This window comes from Pteropus alecto, unplaced genomic scaffold (genome assembly GCF_000325575.1).
Source record: "Pteropus alecto unplaced genomic scaffold, ASM32557v1 scaffold98, whole genome shotgun sequence".
NCBI classification, from domain to species: Eukaryota; Metazoa; Chordata; class Mammalia; order Chiroptera; family Pteropodidae; genus Pteropus; species Pteropus alecto.
The window spans coordinates 22,601,372-22,625,190 of NW_006443570.1; the positions used below are offsets into that span (position 1 = coordinate 22,601,372).

General features: G+C 35.1%; 1 protein-coding gene, 1 non-coding gene and 1 pseudogene across 6 annotated transcripts in view; 1 reads left to right on the forward strand and 2 right to left on the reverse strand.

Moving 5' to 3' along the window:
* SMG6 (SMG6, nonsense mediated mRNA decay factor) overlaps positions 1-23,819 on the reverse strand; it is a 192,321-nt gene that overhangs the window by 44,167 nt on the left and 124,335 nt on the right. The gene's annotated exons all lie outside the window — the stretch shown is intronic.
* On the reverse strand, positions 2,245-2,363 carry LOC112473321 (annotated as a pseudogene).
* LOC112473438 lies at positions 3,906-4,011 on the forward strand. Its single transcript, XR_003044004.1, has one exon. It is a non-coding gene; the product is annotated as a U6 spliceosomal RNA (small nuclear RNA).

The window sequence follows — 23,819 nt, forward strand, 5'->3', positions numbered from 1 at the left end:
TCACATATCTATCGACCTGACTGACTGGCTTCAGACTTTTCTTTCCCCAAACTAGGTAGCCATTCATGGAGAAGGGAAAAAGAAAGACATTCTCAAACTAAGACTTAGAAAGATAATAAACACTTTTCTTTCAGAAAAAAATATTATTTAAATATGTATCACAGTAAAACCAGGTATTAGTAAAAAAAAAAAAAGCAAGAACATTGTTGAATAAAAAAAATCAAGAATCTCTTCAGCAGATAAATGGCATAAAAAAAGGGAGGTGGAGAACCTGTTATACAAAGTATGGAACTTGCTTAGATCTTAATTCTGATTAATTCATTGAGAAATGGCATTTTTTAGATAATGTGGAGAATTCAAAAATATTAAGTTATTAATTTTGACATGTACAATCGTGTTATAGAGATTATGCTAGGGGAAAAAGCCTTATAAGTTAGACATACCTACGGAAGTATTTTTGTACGATAAATGGAATTTGATTTAAAATCCCCAAGAACAAAAACCTGGCTGGGGACAAGGTGAATGACTAAAAAAAAATATTGGCAAAATGTTGATCACTGTTCAAACTACACGGTGATTCATTATACTATGCTGTTTACTTTTTTTGTAATTCCAACAGTAAAAACTAAAAAGAACAAAACAACAAAATACCCCAACGAAAACTAAATGGCAAAACACAAAAAGAGGAAAAGATATTTAATTTTAAGAAAGTGATGCTAATATGATTCTAAAACAGTGCAGATGTCAAAAATCATTCTTTAAAGAAAAGATAGACAATGTACATACCGCATTATAAAAACAATTAACAAAAACAGAGTTGAGAGTGTACAGTGGTTAATTTGGACACTATAGCATGGGTTTGAATTACTGGATGTGTGACTTTAGGTAAAGTGCTTAAACTTTCTGAGTCTATTTCTTTACTTGTATAATAAGGATAATAACATTACTTATCCCACCTCACAGGGTTATTGTGAAGATTAAATACCGGCACATTGGAAACTTTTAATAAATAGCTTCTATAATCTAACACCTCGCTGATATCTATAAAAACTAAGAAATTGGAGGAGAGAAGAAAGGAGGAAGAAGTAGAGTATCCTACATTTATGTATGGGGTGGTGTGGTAGAAACTAGTTATTTCTCATGATCTGTTCTTCTTCTCCTCCTCTGTAATAGAACTCTTGATTTTAGCTGTGCCTATGGCTACCTAGAATAAAAATATTTCTCAGTCTACACTGCAGCTAGGTTTGGCCACATGACTCAGTTCCAGCCAAGAGAATGTAGGCAGAAGTATGTATGAACTCCCAGGTAAGTCCTTTAAGGGAGAGGTGTCTTTTAAATATATATATATAATTTTAAATTGCATTCCTTCTTTAACTGTTTCTACTCCCCACAGGCTTGTATGCAGATTAAATGACTTGCATTCCCATAGCCATCTTAGATTTGGAGGGATCTTGGAAATGAAAGCCAAGTATAGCTGAGCAACAAAACAGAAAGAACCGTGGTCCATGACATCATGGAGTGCCAAACCAGAAAGCCTCTGTGCTTCTCCAATTTGAAAGGGAAATCTATTTCTATGTTATTTAACTTTCTGTTATTTTGGGGTTTTCTGTTTCTTGCAGCTCAACATAATCTTAACTGAAATGAGAAATTATTATATTCTGTTTAATTCTTCTACTGGATAAGCAGAGAAAAATAATTGTATTTTATTCTAAAAATTAAAGATAAATGAGTGGAATTAAAATACAATGAGTAGAGAAGTGGTAGTTGTAAAACACTGTGAACGTTCTAAATCCCAATGAACTGTTCACTTTAAATGGTTAATTTTATGTTATATGAATTTCGCCACAATAAAAATTTTAAAAGATGCAGCGTGTAGATATAGTTTAGAAGAGACATAGTTAAAACAATGAGATTTTTTAAAAATTGGGGGTCAGGAGTAGGGGAAAAAAACCTATTAGGAAAAGACAAACACCAAAACAAAACAAAAACCAAGCAGGATTCAAGAAAGGAAAAACTGAAATGAAGACATAGAAAGAAAAAAACCTTTGAAATACAAGGAGAAACTGACAAAAACAGAATTGTAGTGGCAGAATACCACTTATACTCTTCAATAATCAAGCAGGTAAAAATAATACAATCAGAATAGTATCATTAATAAAGATGGTTTTATAGCTATATATTATTGAATTTTGTATACAACAAAAATACATTCTCGAAATTCTTTAAACTTTTTTTTTTTTTTAATGCCTACAGCACCTGGTATTTGTAGGTGATCTTCTATCCAAGTACTAACCAGGTCTGACCTTGCTTAGCTTTCGAGATCAGATGAGATCGGGCACGTTCAAGGTGGCATGGCTGTAGACCAAACTTTTTAAAATTAAGTATTAAGTCAGATTTAAAAAATATATCCAGAAGTAAAAATTAATAACAAAGTTTAAGAAATTTAACTTCAAAAAAAACAAAACTCCCACAATAATTTCAGAATTAAGGAGAAAAATCAAAATGATAATCAAAGTCTATTTAAAAAATGATCATTAGAATAGTATACATATAAATAGATTAGAATGTGGCCAAACATAATGGCATATTCAAAGCCATAAATTTTAAGTAAACTAATCAAAAACAAATGATCACTAAAGGATCCAACACGAGGAGAACAAAATAACCCTAGGAAAAATAAAAGAAAATAAAATTAAAAATAAAAATTACTGATTTATAAAACAGTAAATATAAGAGCCAGTTTTTGAAAACTAAAAAGTACAAGTTGCTAACAAATTTTAAAAAATATCAGAAAACATACAAATAAAATTAGGAGTGAAAAGTAGATATAATAATATATCCTTAATTTTTAGTTAGAAGATTTTAAAATGTGAAGATTTCAGAGAAATGAATGATTTTCTGGATAATATAAGTTAACAAAACTGACAGAAGAAGTGATGGAAATGTTCCATATCATGTGACAGGACTGCTGAGAGACTGAAGGTAGAGTATGAGAGAAAGAATCAAGAATGACTCTTCAAGTAATATACACTTTCTAGGTCACAGATAAAGAAAAGTTGTTTCCCATTTCTTTTTATAAAGTCAGCACACCTTATTACTCAAATATCCAAAGGAAAAACAGCAAAGACAGAAAAGAGAGGCCAGGCCCATTATGGAAATGAATGTAAACATCCTAAATAAAATAACAGCAAATCAAATTTAACAAAATGTTAAAATATGACTATACTGAGTCCAAATAGGGTTTATCTCACTAAAAAAAGGAAAAGTCAAGTTTGGAAAATATATTAATTTAACACATCACATAAATTAAAGAAAGAAAGGATTATTTTAATAGGTGCTGAGAAAGTATGTTAAAACTTTACGATATGCTTTATTCTAAGAGATTCTGTAAATTAAAATAGAAAGACACTTTCTTAACATGCTAAATACTATGTCTTTTAAACCAACAGAAACATGTAAATGTTTAAAATAATGAAGTATCCATTTTGAAGAAAAACAAGAATTCCTACTTGTTTTCAGTCAAAGCAATGAGGTAGTTTCAGTCAAAGCAATGAGGTAGAAATCAGAAAATAAGATATATAACTATTGAAAATGAGATTGCATTGTCATAATTTGAAGTACATATTCTTAGAAAATCCAAAGTGATCAGCTAAAAAAAATTAGAATTAACAAGAGTTTGATGTGATGACTGGGTAAAGATATGTGTTAGCTTTTCCTAAATACTATTTGGGTATAATGAAAAAAAAAGTCCAATTTATTATAGCAAGAAAATTAATGAAAAAATTGTGAGAGACATAAAAGAACTGATATGTAGAGAATACCTTGTTCTAATGAAAAATCTTATAACAATGTCAAATTTTTCCAAAGAAATTGCGAATGCAATTCCAATAAAAATATCATGAGGAGTGGTCACTTGTTCAGCACGTATACTAAAATTGGAATGATACAGAGAAGATTAGCAATGTACTGTGCAATGATAACACTCAAATTTGTGAAGCATCTCATATTTTTGACTGTATATTTGAAAACTACTGAGAGAATAGGTCTTAAGCGTCCTCACCACAAGAAAAAAAATTCTGTGTGGTGATAGCTGCTAACTAGACTTATTGTGGTAATCACTTTGCAATATATACATATACTGAATCGTTACGTTGTATACCTGAAACTAATATAAAGTTACATGTCAATTATATATCAATAAAAAATATCATGAGGAATTCTTTTTGTGTGTGGGGGGGGAGTTAAAGGGACTTAAAATTACTCTGAAGTTTGCATAAACCATAAATAGGTGGGGAAAATCAAAGGTATACTACTACAATAAAAAATATAAAGGGGTATGTATAAACTCATATCACAGGTATTAAAACATATTATGAATCTATAGCAACTAAAATAGTAATGTTTCAAGAATTGACCAACATAAAAAAAAGCCCAGAAATAGATGGTAGTATGCATCTACATCTATCATATATATTCTAGTACAGCATATACATTTATCTATTACATGATGAAGCTGAATTTTTAGTTAAATGGGGCAGAATAAATTATTCAATAAATGATGCTAAGACCATTTGTAAACTATTTTGAAAAAAATTAAGTTAGTGCTCTACTTCACATCATTCAGCAAAATAAATTCCAGGTGAAAGTTTTAGTAATTTTTCAAAAAGTAAAATAATGAGAAAATATGGTTATTCATCTGATTTTATGTTAGGAAGACTTTTTCTAAGCATAAAAATAAATTTCCTAAGGGAAAATGGAAAGATTTGACTGCACAAAATTTAAAATCATTTGCATGAGGAAATTCCATAGACAATGGAAGTTAAGTGACAAATTGTATAAAATATTTTCAATATAAATGACTGAAAAAGGGTTATAACCCTTGCTGGAAAGGCCTTTAAAAATATAAGTGAAAAATATTCCAATAAAAAATGGGCAAAAGACATGCGAAGGTAATTCACTAAGAAGATACACAAATGTCTAAACTCAAAAGAAACTGAAAACTCTTTTAAACATTTTCAAAATCAGTTTATTAGTTTAGTAGTAATTCTCATTATTTCAAAAACCCAATTTATTTTTGACCTTAAAAAGAAACAACTCAACTTACTCAATGTATTTTTTGTTCACTGGAAAATATACTTATTATTCTTGACTCCAGTATTGTTCTGGCTATAAAAAATCAAAGATGGACTTAAAGTCTAAAGATTTGACATCCTTAAGGATATCTAAAGAATGAGTCATGGGTCCAAAACAGAGGCCCCAAAACTCTAAGTGACAGAAATAGCACTAATATAAATGTGTACAAATTTCTAAGTTAGCCAGGGCAGGACTTGTTTCCAATATGACCAAGTAAGCTCCCAGACAAAATATTAGTGAGACATAGAGGATCTGAACAACACTGTTAACCACTTTGGCCTAGCTTATATTTATAAAATGAGACACTCAATAACTGCAGAATACATACTTTTCAAGTATATAACATTATGTTCTTCAAGACAGACATGTGCTAAGCCATAAAACAAATTTCAATACATTTAAGATGACTGAAATAATGTACAGTATGTTCTCTGATCATAATGGAATTAAATCAGGAATCAGTAACAATAAGATCTTTAGGCAATCCCAAATATCTTCAAATGATCCATTATGTCACTACGAATCCTACAGACATCAAAATGATAGTAAAATATCATCATGAACCACTTTATGCCAACAAGTTCAACAACTTACATGAAATGGACAAATTCCTTGAAAACTAAAGCTCACCTAACTTGATACAAGATAAAACAGAAAATATGAATAACTACATGGTATACTCAATAAATTGAATTCATTATCAAAAATTTCCCAAAGAAACTCTAGGCCAGGATGGTTTTACTGGTAAATTCTATCAAACATTTAAGTAAGAATTAACACCAATATTAAACAAAGTCAGAAAATGGAGGAGGTTACACTTCTCAAGTCATTTAATGAGGTTAGCATAACTCTAATGCTAAATCCTGACAAGACATAATAATAAAATTATAAATATCCCTCATGAACACAGATACAAAGATCTTTACCCAAATATTGACAAATCCAATATAGCAAACAGGGTTTATTCAAGTAACACAATGTTGTTTTAACATTTAAAAATCAATCAGTGACGAAAAACTTCATAAGAAAACAAACAATCCAATTTAAAAATGGGCAAAAGACCTAGACATCTCACTGAACCAAATATACAGATGGCAAATAAGCATATGAAAAATGCTCATCATAAGTCATTGAGGAATTGCAAATTAAAACAATGAGATACCGCTATACACCTATTAGAATGGCTAAAATCCAAAACGCAAACACCGCCAAATGCTTGAGGATGTGGAGCAACAGGAACGTCCATTAATTGATGGTAGGATGCGAAATGGTACAGTCACTTTGAAGGCAGGTTGGCATTTTCCTACAATGCCAAATAGTCTTACCATATGATCTAGCAATTGCAGTTATTGGCATTTACTCAAATGCGTTGAAAACATATGCATACAAAAATCTGCAAACAATTATTCATATCAACTTTATTCATAACTGCTAAAACTTGGAAGCAATCAAAATGTCCTTCAATAAGTGAATATATTAACAAACTGTGGTACATCCATGAAATAGAATAGTAGTCAGGAATAAAAAGAAAGGAGCTATCAAGCCACAAAGATAACCTTACACACATATTGCTAAGTGAAAAAAAAAAAAAAAAACAATCTGAAAAGGCTATATACTATGTGATTCCAACTATTTTCCTATTCTGGAAAAGGCAAAACTATAGAGACAGTAATAATATCAGTGTTTGCCAGGGGCTAGAGAAGGTGTCGAAGGATGAATAGATGGAGCACAGGATATTTTTAAGGCAGTGAAGCTATTCTGTGTGATACTGTAATGGTGAATACATGTCATTACACATTTGTCAAAATCAAAAGAACTGTACAACACAAAGACTAAACCCCAATGTAAACTATGGACTTCATTTAGTAATAATGTACCAATATCTGCTCCTTAGTGGTAACAACTGTACCATCCTAATGCAAGAAGTTAATAGGGGAAACTATGGGTGGAGGGTGGCAAGGAAGAGAGTGTTTATGACTTTTTTTTTTTTTTAGCTCTCATAAAGTAATAGCCATAAAAGAAAAAACAGCATAAATTAGATTTCATCAAAATTAAAAACTTCTGCTCACCAAGACATTGCTAAGAAAATAAATAGGCAAGCCGTGAAATGAGTAAAAATATTCATGACACATATCTGACAAAGTACCTGTATCCAGAATACATAAAGAAATCTTTTGACTCAAAAACAAGGAAACAGACAATGCAAAGAAAATGAGCAAAAGATCTGAACAGATCCTTCATAAAAAATATATACAAATGGCCAGCAAGCACATGAAAAAGCATACAACTTCTACTATTAGACATCAGGAAAATGCGAATTAAAACCCAATGGTCTATCACCCCTCTTCCCAATGAGGCTGTGGAGCCACTGGAACTCATATTGGTGGAGTATAATATGGTGCAATCACCTTTGGAAAGAGGTCAGCAGTCTCCAATAAAAAACGAATCAGCAATTTCAATCCTAGGCACTTACCCAAGAGAAAATACATGTCCACAAAAAGACCTATGTACAACTATTTACAGTAACTTTATTTATAATAGCTCCAAACTGGAAATCCTAGATGTCCATAAATTCATCAACTGCAGAATGGATAAACTGTAACATATTCATAAAATGGAATAGTTACCTGGCAATAAAAAAGAAATAAACTGATAAATAACATGGAGGAACTGCAAAAGTACAATTAATATATGCCCATTTCATTGCATGTAAATTTAACCTAAAAAGAAAAAGTCATAAATATTAAACTCTAGTTAAAGATATATATATACAGGCTAAAGGATTGAGAGAAATTGTATTGATGACACAGATGAAAAAGAAATTGATGATGGACAGAAAGAGAGAGGGATAGATACATGATAAAGCAAGTATTGTAAAATGAGAATGAGAAAATATACATGCTGGGGATAAGTGAGCTCACCGTAAAATTCTTTCAACTTTGCAGTATAATAAAATGTTGAAAATCAATTATATCACTAAAAAATAAAAAGGCAATGTATACTTGGATGCAGTGGATATGGTTGTCCGGATTTAAAAAAGAAAATGTGTCTTTATCTCTTTTGCCTTTATTAAATGGCTGTCTTACTAGCTATATTAAGAAAACATGGTAAAGTGTCAGAATATTGGTTTTGCCACCTAAGAGAAGTCTCAAACTGTTTGTGTCATAACACTGGGTCAGATAAACCCCCAAATTCTAAAGCTAGAAATCTTGTAAATGTAGAGGGAACTGAGAAATAAAAATTTGGCTCTGGCACTGGGTGGGAAGGGGGCAATGGCTAAGGTAAGTTAGAAGTGGCCGGTCACTCAGAGCCTTTCAAGCTCCATAAGTTCTGTGTCTGGACGTCAGCCCCACATACTGGCTTAAAACCTCAAGAAACTAGAAGATCTCACCAGTGGGATCAGTCAGAGCAGCTGAAACATGATCCTGTAAACAATAAATGTTTATCTGGGCAGATAACCTGGCAAATAGCTGCATCCTGATCTTAGGCAACTTGAAACCCCACAACAGGAGACTGAGCACAGAGGAGACCTTTGCCTTTTCCACCTGGGTAGGAAGGCAGAGATGGAAGGTGGTCCTGACTCCTACAATACAGGCAGCAGGAAGCTACTTTGCGAATGCCAGCTTTTCCTCTACTGGGCGATGGCCAGATTCCCTTAAATATAGAGGGTGGGGACAGAGAAGTCACGTTGACCAACACTAAACAATGCCACCGCATAAAGCTGGCTGTTACACCACATCCCTGAAGGTATGAGGAGCTCTGGCATGTTTGGCTGCTGCCACAGGAACCACACTAGCTGAGGGCTTCCCCAGGCCTGGGTGGGAGGCTTGTCACTGACTCTGGCCACACACACAGGCTTAGTCGCCACCTCCTCTGTCAGTGGCAAACAGCTGCTGGGAGGGGAGGGGCAGACCCAGGGGTACTCTACTCTGCACAGCAAAATCTGTCACTTTAGGATATTCCAGATAAGATTCATAAGAGCCATATGGCTTAAACCCCATGGAGGTACCAGGTGAAAGGGCTATGTAAGGAAAAGAGGCAGCTGGAAGAAAGGAATGGAGGTGTGTTGATGGCAGTAACTCTTTTCATTGACAATGGTCTCTGCAAACAATTTTACTACTAGTTCTGAAAAGCCCATTTCCTAATTGAAGGATTAAATCTTGGAACTGCTTATTCCTTCCATTTATATGCTTCTGCCCACATTCCTCTTGGGAGGGGAGAAGACAGGGAAGCAGAATCCACAGTTTGTCTAAAGGGAAAGTTCAGCTCTCGTTCAGCAGACTACGGCTGAGTTCTCTTCCAGGGATGGAGATAGTTTAACAAAGGTTCTTTGCTCTGAAATAGTACCAAAGTTAAGCCCAGCAGAACAATAAGGGTGTGGATCTAGTATAGAACCTAAAGGAGAAGGGTGGGGGGGTGGTGGTGGGGGGGGGAGAGGGTGTGTGTTTATATCTGTTTTTTTTTTGGAGGGGGGTGTGGGAAGATGTCAATCTATTCTTTTGACTTCATTTGCACTTATACCTCCTTTATAATCATTTCTTGAAAACACAGTAGGAAGAGAGTGGTATTTGCTCACCCCACCCTCTATCTAACACTATCTCAGCAATCCAACTATGTGCTTTAAACTGAGAAGAGGCCAGCTTTTTGCCTTTGGCAGCACTGAAGGCCAGACATTACCAGCACTCCTGCGAACAGCTCAAGGCTCCACCCAAATAAGACTGCACACACTGAAATTCAAGAGAAATATCATTCCAGCATAACAACCCAAGAGAGAAAGAGGAGAGCTGAGGAGGCTGGGTGGGACATTTGGGACACTTCTAAGTTTTGACACCAGAACACCCAAGTGGTTAGCACTTGGTAGAGTGGTAATAAATCAACTCTAGTGTGAGTAAACCCAAATGCTATAATAGAGAAGTTATCTCTATACAAGGAGAAGGGTGAGAATGAGGGTCAGGTGTAGGCTATAGGGCAGTAAGGTGGAGAAATCATTTTTAGAGAACTAGGTAGCTGCTGAGCTAGTCCAATAGGGATATTCCAGCCTCTTTTTAGGAGAGGCTGATGTAAGGCGGTTATGAACAGGCCAGGAGATACAAGTTCCATTTCTGGTCTGGAAGTTGACTGGAAGACTCCTCTGCAGAGGAATAACAACAGAATATTTACACAAACACCACAAACCCACTGCTTCTGGCTATCCAAGGAATATTCTTCCTGGAAAGCTATGTCTGACAGCCTCTAGGTGTAAGACTCCCAATTTTATTTGCTTTCTTGTTTACTCTGAAAGGATCTGCAGATCTTCCGAGGGAGTTTTTACAGAGATGCTAAGGAAGGGGGCAACTGGGATACTTGTGAACAGTACTAAGGACACAGCTCTTTTGCATCCTATATTACTTTTTACCTAGTAAGAAAGTCAGATTGGACACAGAAAGGGTGTTTTCTAGTTTAATTAATTAATTATAATGTTCTTCCTTTACTTTTTGTTACTTATATGCAGGGATCTCTTAGACTCTTGACCTTCAAGGTAAATGGAATTAAGAGTAAAATGATTCTTGGCACCGAAGGGCACTTTTTGTTGTTACTCCCAATAGTAGAGCATCTGATTGATGAACAAGTATAACTGCTTTAAAATAATCACCATTTCTTTTAAAGAGGGAATTTCATTTAAAACACTTGCCCCATTCTGGGCACTCTGGTCTCTGTTTATATTAAAACTGGAAAAGGCAAAAGGAGGTCCATTTCTGCTGATTTTTTTTTTTTTTTAAAGCAATAGGTTCTCTTTGGTTCTGGAGGAAGCCAGGCATTTCCAAAAAAAAACAAGAGAAAGACTTGTATCTTATTTCAGAGAGGCGGAGTTGGGTGGGGAGAGGGAGAGGGAAGAAGGGAGGGAGGGATAGAGATAGATAGAGTTATTGCCTAGAAGGACACAAACCCTCCTGTATGCAAGCCTCTCTAACCATACTTTCCCTATGATGCAGTCATCCTGAGGCCAATGATGATTCTCAGGTACTACGAGGTCTCTGCAGATGTCACCACAGTCCAATGTTTTAGGAAGCAAAGCAAATCTGAGGATGATTCTCTAGGGCTATGTTGTTTAACGTGGTAGCCATTAGCCACATGTGACTATTTAAACTAAAATTTAAATTCCCTAAATAATAAAGTTAATTATTTTAATTAATAAAAAATATAATTAAAAATTCCGTTCCAATGAACAGAAAGACACCCCATGTTCATGGACTGAAAGACTTAATATTGTTAAGATGACAATACTACCCAGTGATCTACAGATTCAATGTAATCTCCATCAAAATCCCAATGGTATTTTTTTGCAGAGACAGAAAAACAGACCCTAAAATTCATATAAAATCTCAAGGGACCCCAGCCAAAACAATCTTGAAAGAGAAGAAAAGCTGGAAGACTTCCATTTCCCAATTTTAAAACAACACAAAGCTACAGTAATGGAAAGTGTGGTACTGGCATAAGGACATGCAGATTGGTAGGATAGAACAGAGAGCCCAGAAATAAACCTTTACATACATGGTCAATCAATTTTAACAATGGAGCCAAGACCATTCAATGGGAAAGGACAGTCTTGGTGTTGGTAAAGGCAGATATCCCCATGCAAAAGAATGAAGTTGGACCTTTATCTTACGACATATAAAAAATGAACTTAAAATGGATCAAAGATATAAATGTAAGAGCTAAAACTAGAAAACTCTTAGAAGAAAGCACAGGAGGAAATTTTCATGTTTCCAACCTCAAACGTGTTATATTCCTAAAGGCTTCCTTTTCCAGCTTTCCTATTTTAATTAACAGTAGCTCAAATTTTCTAGTTATTTAGCCTCAAAAATTTGTTAAGATAGTCAGTCCTTCCCTCCTTTATCATATTTATATTTAAAGAAATACCAAGTCACTCTGTAACTCTACCTTCACATTCATCCTTTCCTTTTTGTTACTGCTGCTGCTAGTCTGAGCTAGATTCTCATCACCAGTCTTGGCTATTACACTGCTCTCTACTTGGCTCTTGCTTTTACTGTTTCTCCTCTCCTAAACATGGCCACCAGATTAGTCCTCTGTATCTCCAACTATGTTATGTTATTCCCTAACATTTTATTATGTAAAAAATACTATGTATATTTTTATACTTTAAAACTGTATTTCCCACAACTCTGCACTAAAGTAAATTTGTCCGTTTAGTGTAGATTTGATTCCAGGTTTCTTCTTCTGTACTCCCCTAACTATAATTAACGGTATAAAACACAGCTGTTGCTCAAGTAGTATGTACAGAAAGAATAAGTGGCAGGCATGTAGCAGAATAAAAACATTTGAGAAAATAAATAAAAAATAAGATGTATCTCCCATAAAATAAGAATGTTCATTTCTGGCATAGGAGAGTAAGGATAAGAACATATTGAGCTATTTTAGGAAGGAAGTTGATTGTTCTACATTAGAAATTTGTTAATGTATGTCCCCATTTTAACAGGTCAAAAAAGACCACATAATCATCAATATATGAAGAAAAATATTTAATAAAATTTAATCCTTATTTATTCTGATTAAAAATAACTTATCAAACCAAGAATAGAAGGGACCATCTTTAACCTGATAAAAGATATTTATGAGAAATCTATGGCAAACAGATCTAATGATACAACTTTAGAAGCACTGCTATTAAAGTCAGAAACAAAGTAAGAATTGTTATTACTGTCACCATTAGAACTAATAATAGTAGGGTTGGTAGACAGAAGATCAAATCAATAGAAAAAATAGTATTCATGTTTATACCATTAATAGTCAACTAGATTAGCAATAAAAGCTGTGCGAGGGTTTCATGGAAAAGATCATGAAACATCTTCAAAGGGCATAAAAAAAGTCCAGTATATCATGTTCATAGATGGGAAGACTCAATATTGTAAATATGGCAATTCTCCCCTAAATTAATCTTTGAATTAAGTATAATTTCAAACAAAATCTCTACAGTTTTTGGCAGAATTTGAAAAACTGAACTCATTTGGAAGAAGGACTAGGAAGGGTCAAGACATTTCTGTAAAACAATAAGAAGGTGGGGAGACTTGCCCTGCTAGTTTTAAAAACTTAAAAATCGGCATGGTGGTACTGACTGGCCCACTGGATCAGTGGAATAGAATAGAGAACTAAGAAATTGACCCATATATAGAGATTTTGATTTACAAAAATAAACTCTAGAGAGATAAAAGACATAAATGTATAAAGTAAAATAAAACTTGTAGGAATGTATATGTTCCTTGAGAACTCAGGGTAGATAAGGCTTTCTTTCTTTTTTCGGGTAGAGTTGTAATTCTTCTTGGTAACATTTTAACTTAACAATAAAGTGGTTAAAAAAAGAATCAAATGACAAAATTTTATATGGAGATAAAAGTAATCCTTTTATCCACCAAATTATGAGCTTTGGTTTCTTATTGGGGCAATTTATTTTCCTATACAATAAATAAACAATTTGCTATTAAATACATTCCAGTGGACTTGCTTTCATTACACTTTTTTTATTATGAAAAATTTAAAACATACACTAAAGTAGAGACTAGCATAATAAATAAATCTGACTACCATAACCCAGCTTCAACAATTAGTAATAAATGGCCAATACTGTATGCACATTCAGGAAGAATTTCTTAAATAATAATATAAGATTAAACATAAAGCATAAAGGAAACAAATGATAAATTTATCAGAAAAAGAGTTTCTACACAAATGAAAACACTATAAATAAATTAAAAGATAAAATTACAGATTGGGAGATTTGCAATGTACACAGTTGACAAAGGCTTTGTATCTAGACCTACAAATCAATAAGAACCAATCTGAAGAAATAAAAAGAGAAAATGAGCAGAGATATATGAACATGGAATTCAAACAAAAGGAAACTAAAATGACTAACATATGAACGCTTAACCCATCTAGCAATAAGGAAAAATGAAAAATAAAATATGATTTAAATCCCACTACACTGGCAAAAATCAAAAGTTTGGAAATGCCTAGTATTGGTGAGACCATGGAAAAGCTGGAACTCATATTTTTATAGGTAGTATAAACCAGTATAATCACCTTGGAAAGAAATTTGGCAATAGCTAGTAAAACTGACGGTGAGTATACTCTATAATGTAGCAATTTTGCTCCTAGAAACATTCCTTGGAGAAATTCACACATCAGTACAAAAAGACTGCAGTATTGTAATGAAAAAAATTTGTGCATCTGTAAGAGATCACTAAATTGTAGTATAATCATATAATGAACTATTATACCTCAATTAGAATTAAAAACAACTATACAGATCAAATCTGTATAAATCTAAATCTAAATAAATCTAAATCTAAATCTAGATAAGTCTAAAATCTGCAATGTTGAGTAAGAAAAGCAAAGCCAAAAGCCATGTGTATAAAGTCTAAACATGCAAATACTACTATATAGTTTATGGATATATATATATATATATATATATATATATGTTAAAAAATATATATATATGTTAAGAAAATACACAGATATAATGAATTCAAGATAGTAATTACCTTTAAGGAAGGAGAAAGAGAAATGGGATCCAATAGGGATACAGAAGCAGTTTCAACTCTATAATGTATTATTTCTATTAAAGCCGGGTAGAATGTACCCAGGTGTTTATTAATTACTCTATTTTTCTTTAGGTAAGCGTCACTTCTTTTAAACATAAATCCAACAACTGGGTAGAGATTAGTAGGATCAATTACTAAAACAGATCTAATTTGCACAAGGGTGCAGTTCGGCCTCAGTTTATGACTATCATTAATTGTCAGTCCTTCCACTTTAATGGTGGTAAAATTGTAGCTCAAAGTAAGTAGGTGCTGGAATAAGGTTATATGACTAAATCAACTCCCACAGTTAGTCTCTTATCAAATGCCTCACTTTATTTCCTTTATGATATTTAACATGAGTTGAATTTACTTTGCTTATTTATTTCTCTACTTTTTTACTGCCTGTCTCCCTTTAACTAGGACATAAAGTCCACGAGGTAAGAGGCTGCATCTGTCTCATTTACCGTAGAATTCATAGCACCACAAATAGTAGCTGCTCAATAAATACTTAATGTTACATACATGCGAGAAGTAAAGCCTACCAGAGTAAATTAAGAGGAGAAGTCTAACCCGTGCAGAGAAGCTCAGGCTACATAGTGACTTTAAGTTCAAGCACCAATCTCTGTGAAGTGTCCATGGGAAAGAGATATGGAATGAATAATATATGTGTGGTGCTCTTATCAGCTACAGCTAGAACTAGAACACTAGAACGAGGATTGTGGGAGAGAAGAGAAAATAAAAATTATATTTGGAAACAAAATTTCTATTAAATTAACAAAATACAGAAACTTTGAATTTCTGGATTCTCTAAAGACACCTAATTAATTACCTAGCATAATCTTCTCATTCTCGTTCCAACATAAGTTTGGGGATATAAACTTTCTAAAAACCTAAAGCATATCATATCATCTCTTTCTCCAGCCTCTCAATACCCAGTCTCCTCCTCTTCAGTAAAAGAACTTTTATTTTTAGCTGGGTACATTTGTATGACAAGCCTTCTCTACAGATAGAGTAGCCCTATGACTGATACGTAAGTAGAAGTTTTATGTAAAACCTCAAAGAAATCTTTTTAAAAGTGCAAAGGGGACCTGATCTGTCCTCTTCCTCCATTATGCTGCCTGCTGATGCTCTAGCAGCCATCCTAGGATGTTGAAGTAGAGAGCTGGAAGAGGCATCTGTGACTGTCAACTTGGTGGAGCCCTCACACCAAGGAGCCCTCATATCAACAGCCTTGGTCTGCCTATTTCTAGACTCAGATGTGAAAGAAAAAAGTATAATGTGTTTAGGCCTCTGTAGTTAGGTTCATATTCACTCAAACTTAATATTTAACAATACATATGGGTTCTAGCCTATTATTATTATATGATCTCAGACAAATTAGTCCTTTTAAATCTGTTTTCTCACCTGCAAAATGTGGATAATACCTCACAGAATTGTGGAATCATGTGAAATAACACATTGTAACAGCACTATATAGATGATGATGTAATTTTTATCAATGAAAACAAGAGAGATGCTTAGAAAAGAAAAGCAGGTGATAATGATGGGGGGCACAAAGATAAAGACTAAGAAAAGGATTAGAAAAAGAGTCTAGAAAAAGAAACTGTGCTTATTAGAAAAACTTTCTACAGACATCATGAAAATTGATCACTGTGGCGAGATAATACCCTGTATCTTGAATCCTGCTTAAATACGTTACTAAATTATCTCAATAGGAATCTTGTAATTTTCCACTCTTTGGAGTCCTCTATCTCTGATGCTAACTCATTCTTAATTAGATGACTTTTGCCATTCAAACCCCAATGTCTCCCTCTCTATGTCCTTCCTGTCATTACCCCCAACCTTAATAATCAAGTCATACTTCTTGACTTTATTACCAAACACAGTTGTCCAATGAACCTTCTAGTAATGAGCGAAGTCTTCTACAGCTACCCTTGACAATATGAGAGCCATTAGTCACATATCGCTATTAATCACTTGAAATATGGCTAGTGTGGCTAAAAAACTGAATTTAAACTTTATTTAATTTTAATTTAAATAGAAACATATGGCTAGTTGCTACTGTTATTGGACAATATAGCCTATAGAGTGAGCTCTAGGGAAGAGAAGTAAATTGTATGTCATTTCTTCATCCTACTTGATTTATCCCATTTCTTGTCAATATCTATGCTAAAATGCTTTCTTCCTCTTAGCCTACTCCTCATAATGGCCCTAAATTCTTGAGGAGTCCCCATTTCCCTATTTGGGTTTATTATCTTTGTTCCAGAGGAACAGATATATTTGTTACACACACACACACACACACACACACACACACACACACACACACAGTCTTGAGTGAGACAAACTTTCTTAGGGCAAAGTTTTACTGAACACACCAGAATAACTGAATTCATGGAATCTACCAAAAAATGCACCAAAGATGATTAATTCCCTGAAAAGGCCAAACACTTTTTTGGCTTTTGGGTCCAAAGACATCAGAAGTTCAATTATTCTTCTTGATAAGTCTTTATGTATCCAATGTAAGTCTAGTATGCTCTTTTAATTAAATAAAGTAGAAGAAGAAACAAGCAAGTTCTGCTACTAAGATCAAACTAAAAGAAAAGGCCTGAAGCAAGGTTACTGACCATAAACTCTTGGTACAGTAAATAAAGCTGTCAAAAGAGGCAATCTGTCAATCTGAGGGATTGGTATCTTCATGACATGGGATGGGAGGTTGGTTAAAATAATACTGTAGGTGATTTAGCCCCTAATGAAGACTGATAACTCTCAACAATGCTAACTCAATCCCATGAAGGACAAGTAACCATCAATTTACTGGCCTGCTTCACCTACCTGGACAACCCTAGACATTTTAACTAAGATATATAGGTATTTCAGCTCAGGACTGAGCAACTTCATTTAAGTGTCCACTATCAAGATGATTAGCAGGACAAAGAAACTCTAGAAGAAGAGAGTACCAGAGGTAGTGATAATACAGACCAATGCTTTTCTAGCTCCAAATATCCTGACCCTGATGACCCCTCTAGGCTGCTACTCAGGTGCTTATGTATTAGATGTGAGTAAAAGTATAATTCCTTCCAAAGCTCCTTGAAGTGAATCCAAGAAATGATCTGACAGTACTTGTTGCAGATTTCCCTTAAGGCATACCAGTATGACCTTTTTCAAATGCAAATTGACTTACTCATCATAGCTGTCAGGTTTCTTGGGGAGGAGTTTAAAGAAAAGGCAAAGCTTTCCCCAGACCGACCTGATGAGCATGGCTGCCTTTAAGTAAGAATGAGGAATAAAGGACACCTGGAGAATGACCCCTGTGAGTAGAAGGCTGCATGAGACTGCCCTGGACAGAACTTGATGGGAAATGGAAATCTCTGGCTCTGCAGATTCTTGCTTGAGTTGGACCTCATTGATTTTGGAGCCCTTCTCCCTCCTATGTTGGTTCAGGTATTCACTGATTTTAGTACAGAATCCAAAAGTCCCCTAGACCTCCAAGTCAGAGCTCCCTTGTTTTTAAGGCAGGAGTGCCTAAAAATCCATGTCATCCAGTTATGCCTCCACTGGCTCTTACTCAACATGGGAAGTATTTATCAAGCCCTGAGATCAGCGCCACTACACTAAATACTTGGGGATGTCTTCAAGAGAGTGATTTCAAGGAGTGCACAATCTAATGCTCAATGTGTAGTATTAAAGGCAGATACAGGCAGAAGGGGTGAGAGATGACCCAGAACTGTGTCCATACTCAGAAGATACCTCCGGTCTTTCTAGGAGTGATTATATATCACAACATGGAAACTGAGTTATTTAGTAGGGTGTGGGGGAAAAAAAACCTTGGAATTTCAGATATGAGAGAAAAATGTGGGGTAAAGGCAGGTAGTAGTTGGGATTAGTGAAAATGACAGAGTGGAAGCTTTAGACTCTTTCAAGTATAAGGGGCAGGGAAAAGAGGCCTGGAAATTCAAACATGCCTAGATTAAGGAGCCTGTCCCGACCTACAGGAAGTTTATCCCTAAAATCTAAATAGTCATGTTTTAAAAGTCAACAAGTTTGCTGGTTTTCAGCTGCCACTGACCGGAACCCCCAGTGGCTCTGGCCTACAGTGTAGACAGACTGTACCCAGCCCGACTAGATGAAGACATACAGCCGGAAGTCAGCCAGCCAGCCCAATCCCTCCCAGCTTCGGGAGGAGTTTGAGCAAAATACTACCCAGCTACATTAGTAGACAAGATGGTTTAACCCTAGCAATACTAGGCTATACCAAGGATCCTGCATCTCAGTTAGCAGACCCAGAGAGTAAGTAGTCTAAGACCCCAGGGGACTCCAACAATGAGAACATAAACTTACCAGCAAGTGCAGCAGACCTTTGGTCCCCCACTCTCCCTCCCTGTCCACTGAAGTTGCATATTCATGTTCACCATCACATATTTTAAAAAATTTGATATAATTATCTCCTAAAAATTATTGTATGCAGTCTCTTGGGATCTAAAGCAATTAAGTAAAGATAAATTTCTTTCATGGAGCAAGCTGTCAAAGGATGAAGCAATTTCATTCTCCATTTGAAGTGGAAGCTTTGGGTCATGCATGGTTTATTTGAAACAATGCCATCACCTAAAGCTGCTGATCTTATCTCTAACTCCGTTCTCCATTTCAAACTGCTGGAGATATGTAGCGTGGCACTGCCTGAAGTTATGACATCTGGCTCAAGGCCAGCAACATAACAAGCCAGCTCCTCTTCAAGGTTTCAAGCATAAGAGGACAAAAATCATATTTAAAAAAGATAATTATACAGAAGTCTGTTAAACCCTAAAAAGGAGAGATGTTCCCTGGGCATCAGGTATGACTATGGAGGCCCTAACAATGGGGAAGTGGTATAAGAGCAGGCAGAGATGCCCCTCAAAGGGTGTAGAGTGAAATAAGTGCCAAAGAATATGTGCCAGATTTTCCTCTTCTGAGACACCAAACCAAACGAACAGTGGGGCATATTTCATGAATAGCCTGATAGATGGAAAACATACCAGGCTGAGAATTAAAAGCTCAGGGTTCTAATTCCAGGAGTACAAGATTGTGTATGAGATTTAGGGGAAAGTTCTCATTAACGCTTCAAATTTTGAACTGTGGCTGGCACTGTATTCTAAAAAATGTCTTCAAAACCACTATTTATTTATTTTATAATATACAGTAAATGTGCTACCTAGGTAGTAGTATTCAAACTTTTTTTAAGCCACTGAAACTTTCTTCAAATGAAATCCATGCATGTCAGACTATGCCTGAGCACTGCTTTTAACAGGAACCTTGAAGAACTAGAATTGGCTTTCAAGTGTTAGTGCACTAGAATCACCAGAAGAGCTTGTTAAAAGAAACTGCTGGACTCCACCCTCAGTGTTTGATTCATAGATCTGGAGTAGGGCCTAAAATGTTACATACCTAACACGTTCCCAGGTGAATCTCAAGCTGCTGGTCCCACTACCACAATTTGAGACCCAGTGGTACAGAGGAATCTGGCCAGGAGAATGATCTAGAATGAAGTGTCTAATATAGTAGCCACTAACCACATATGGATATTTCGACTTAATTAAAATTTGTTTCCCAGTTGCACTAGTCACTTATCAAGTATTCAACAGTCACACGTGGCTACCATATAGGATGGCACAGAAACAGGAAATTTCCAACATCAAAAAAGTTCTATTTCTTGGCACTGGTCAAAAATCTACTGAATGTTTATCCTAGAGAAAAGTAAACATAAGGAGTATTTCAAGTGTACTAAGATGTGTCAGGTAAAGAAAAAAGAACTTTGTGACTTTAAGAGAATTTCTCTAAAATCAGCTTTTACTGTTTAAAAGCTGGTGGGAATTACAGAAAGGCAGATTGTGTTCAGTTTCAGAAAGAACTTTTTAATAGTGACTGTCTCATGATAACAGTAAATTCTGGAAAGCATCTGAAGCAGAGGCTATGAAGACAGCAGGAGACTATTTTGTAATTAGGTAGAAGATGACTGTGACGTCTTCTAAGGCAGTGGTCCCCAACACTTTTGTTACCAGGGACTGGTGCTCCTATGAGAATCTAACGCCTGATGATCTGAGGTGGAGCTGAGGTGGTGATGCTAGTGCTTGAGAGTGGCTGCAAATACAGATGAAGCTTTGCTCACTCACCCACTGCTCACCTGCTGCTGTGAGGCCCTGGTTCCTAACAGGCCATGGACTAGTACCAGTCCACGACCCAGGGGTTGGGAACCCCTGTTCTAAGAGGCCTCTCAACTCCATGATTCTTTTATAATCAATCTGATCCAATTTTACAATTACTATCATGGCAAACAATCTCTTCTTGCATCTCGAATAGTTTTCTGACTTATGTACTTCAGGTAGAAGGATCTTCTTTTATAAGGGTGTTTTGGTGATAAAGTTTCCCAGCTTTTACTGTTTAAAATGTCTCTGCAACACTGACGTACAAGTAACAAAAAGAAAAAAACAGATAAATTGGATTTCATTAAAATTTCAAGAAAATGAAAAAACAATGAGCCCACAGAATGGGAAAAAAATATCTGCAAATCATATATCTGCTAATGGACTTTCATCCAGAATATATAAGGAACTCCTACAACTCAAAAATAAAAGACAAATATCTAATTTTTAAATAGGCAAACTTATCCGAATACATATTTTTCCACTTTCACAAAATCTTTACAAAGTAGTTTCAAAGACTTGATCTCTTTTTATCCTCACAACAGTTCTTTGAGTTAAACAGGACAGTTATAGTTTTCCTAGTTTTACTGGAAAAGAAACAGAAGTCCAGAGAGGCTACATGAATTGTCCAAGGCAGTACAACAAGCCTAGAGCAGATTCAGGATCAGAGCACATAAAACACTTTCTTTTATTCCATCCTACCTTCCTCTGCCTCATTGGGGGAAAAGTTAATGCTCAGGCATCCTAAGTCCAATTAAGTAGGAAAGTATAAATTATATTTTTAAAATGTACACACTGAATAAGCACATGAAAAGATGTTCAACATTATCAGTCATTAGGGAAATGCAAATCAAAGTAATAATGAGTTATCACTTCACACCCATAACGATGGCTAGTTTTAGAAAACCAGAAAATAACAAGTGTTGGTGAAGATATGGTGAAATCGGAACCCTTGTGCATTGCTGGTGGAAAGCCGCAATTGTGCAAAGCTATTGTGCAAAGCAGTAAGGCAATGCCTCAAAAAATTAAACACAGAATTACCATATGGTCCAGCAATTCCACTTCTTGATATATATCCCCAAAAAGTGAACACATGGACTTGAACAGATATCTGTATACCCATATTCATAGGAGCATTATTCACAATAGCCAAAAAGTAGAAGTTATCCACATGTTCATCCACGGATGAATGGTAAACAAAATGTGGTGTATATATATAAAATGGGATATTATTTGACCTTAAAAAGGAAAGAAATTTTGACATGTACTACAACAGGATGAACCTTTAAAATGTTATGGTAAATCAGGAGAGGAAACATAAGAATAATGGGCATTATCGAAGGTGAGGAAAAGGAACAGGGATTAGAAAGCATTTTCAGGCAAATAGTTGACGAGAATTTCCCAAAGCTTAGGAATGAGCTGGAGCTTGGAATTCAGGAAGTCAACAGAAAATCCAATTATCTCAACTCAAAAAGGCCTTCACCAAGACACATTCTATTAAAGTTATTAAAAATCAACGACAAAGAGAATTCTCAAGGCAGCCAGGGAGGAAAAAAAGGTAACATATAAAGGTAAGCACGTTAGATTATCCTCAGACTTCTCAGTACAAACCTTACAAGCCAGAAAAGAATGGAATCAAATATTTAAACTATTAAGTGAAAGAAACTACTAGCCTAGAATAATGTATCCAGCTAAGCTCTCCTTTCCAGACATACAAAAATTGAGGGAATTCTCCACTACGAGCCCTGCACTACAGGAAATACTGAAGGGGGTCAGTTCACCTAAAACAAAATGACAAAAAAACCCCCCAAAACCACCATAATTAGGAGTAAAGTGACTATCAGGTAAATAGAAGTAGAGGACTGCAACCCTTACTAAGAACAGTTCTTAAATAATAAGAAGAGAACTGTTATAACAAGATAGTAATGAATCTTCAGCATACATAGGAACAAAGTAAGATAACAATGACTGAAAAGGGGGGAATTCAAAGATCCAAATTCCCAAAGGGAATGGAGATAAGGCGTGCGCAGAAAAAACGGGACGATCGTATATACATATACAACTATCCTTTTCATATTCGTAATGGTAACCACATGCCAAAGATTCAGAACTGTTGTATGTAACATAAAACAAGAAGGACCAGAAGGAAAACCCACAAAAGCCAACCAAAATAAAGAAAACAGAAGCACAAGGACCAGGAAGCAATGGAAACACCGAGCTACCAGAAAATAAAAAATAAAATGGCTATAAGACCTCATATTTCAATAATCACCCTAAATGTAAATAGAGTGAACTCACTAATAAAAAGGCACAGAGTTGCAGAATGGATCAAAAAACAAAACCCAACCATATGCTGCCTCCAGGAGACACATCTCAGTTCCAAAGACAAATACAGACTCAGAGTGAAATGGTGGAAAATGATATTTCAAGCAAATGACATTCAGAGAAAAGCGAGAGTAGCGGTACTAATATCGGATGAAACAGACTTCAAAATAAAAAAGGTAAAGAAAAATATTGAAGGGCACTTCATAATGATAAAGGGAATCCTGCACCAAGAAGATATAACACTTATTAATAGCTTTGCTCCCAATCAGGGAGCCCCAAAATATGTAAAGCAATTACTAACAGAACTAAAGAGAGTAACAGATTAAAGAACTATCATAGTAGGGGACCTGAATACCCCACTGTTGGATATGGACAGATCATCCAAACAGAAAATCAACAAGGAAATGACATCCTTAAATGACGCATTAGACCAACTGAACATAACTGACATTTACAGAGCCTTCTATCCCAAAACAGCTGCTTATACATTCTTCTCTAGTGCACATCGAAAATTCTCAAGAATTGACCACATACTGGGACACAGAGATAGCCTCAACAAATATAAGAGGGTTGAAATCATACCAACCATATTCTCCGATCAAAA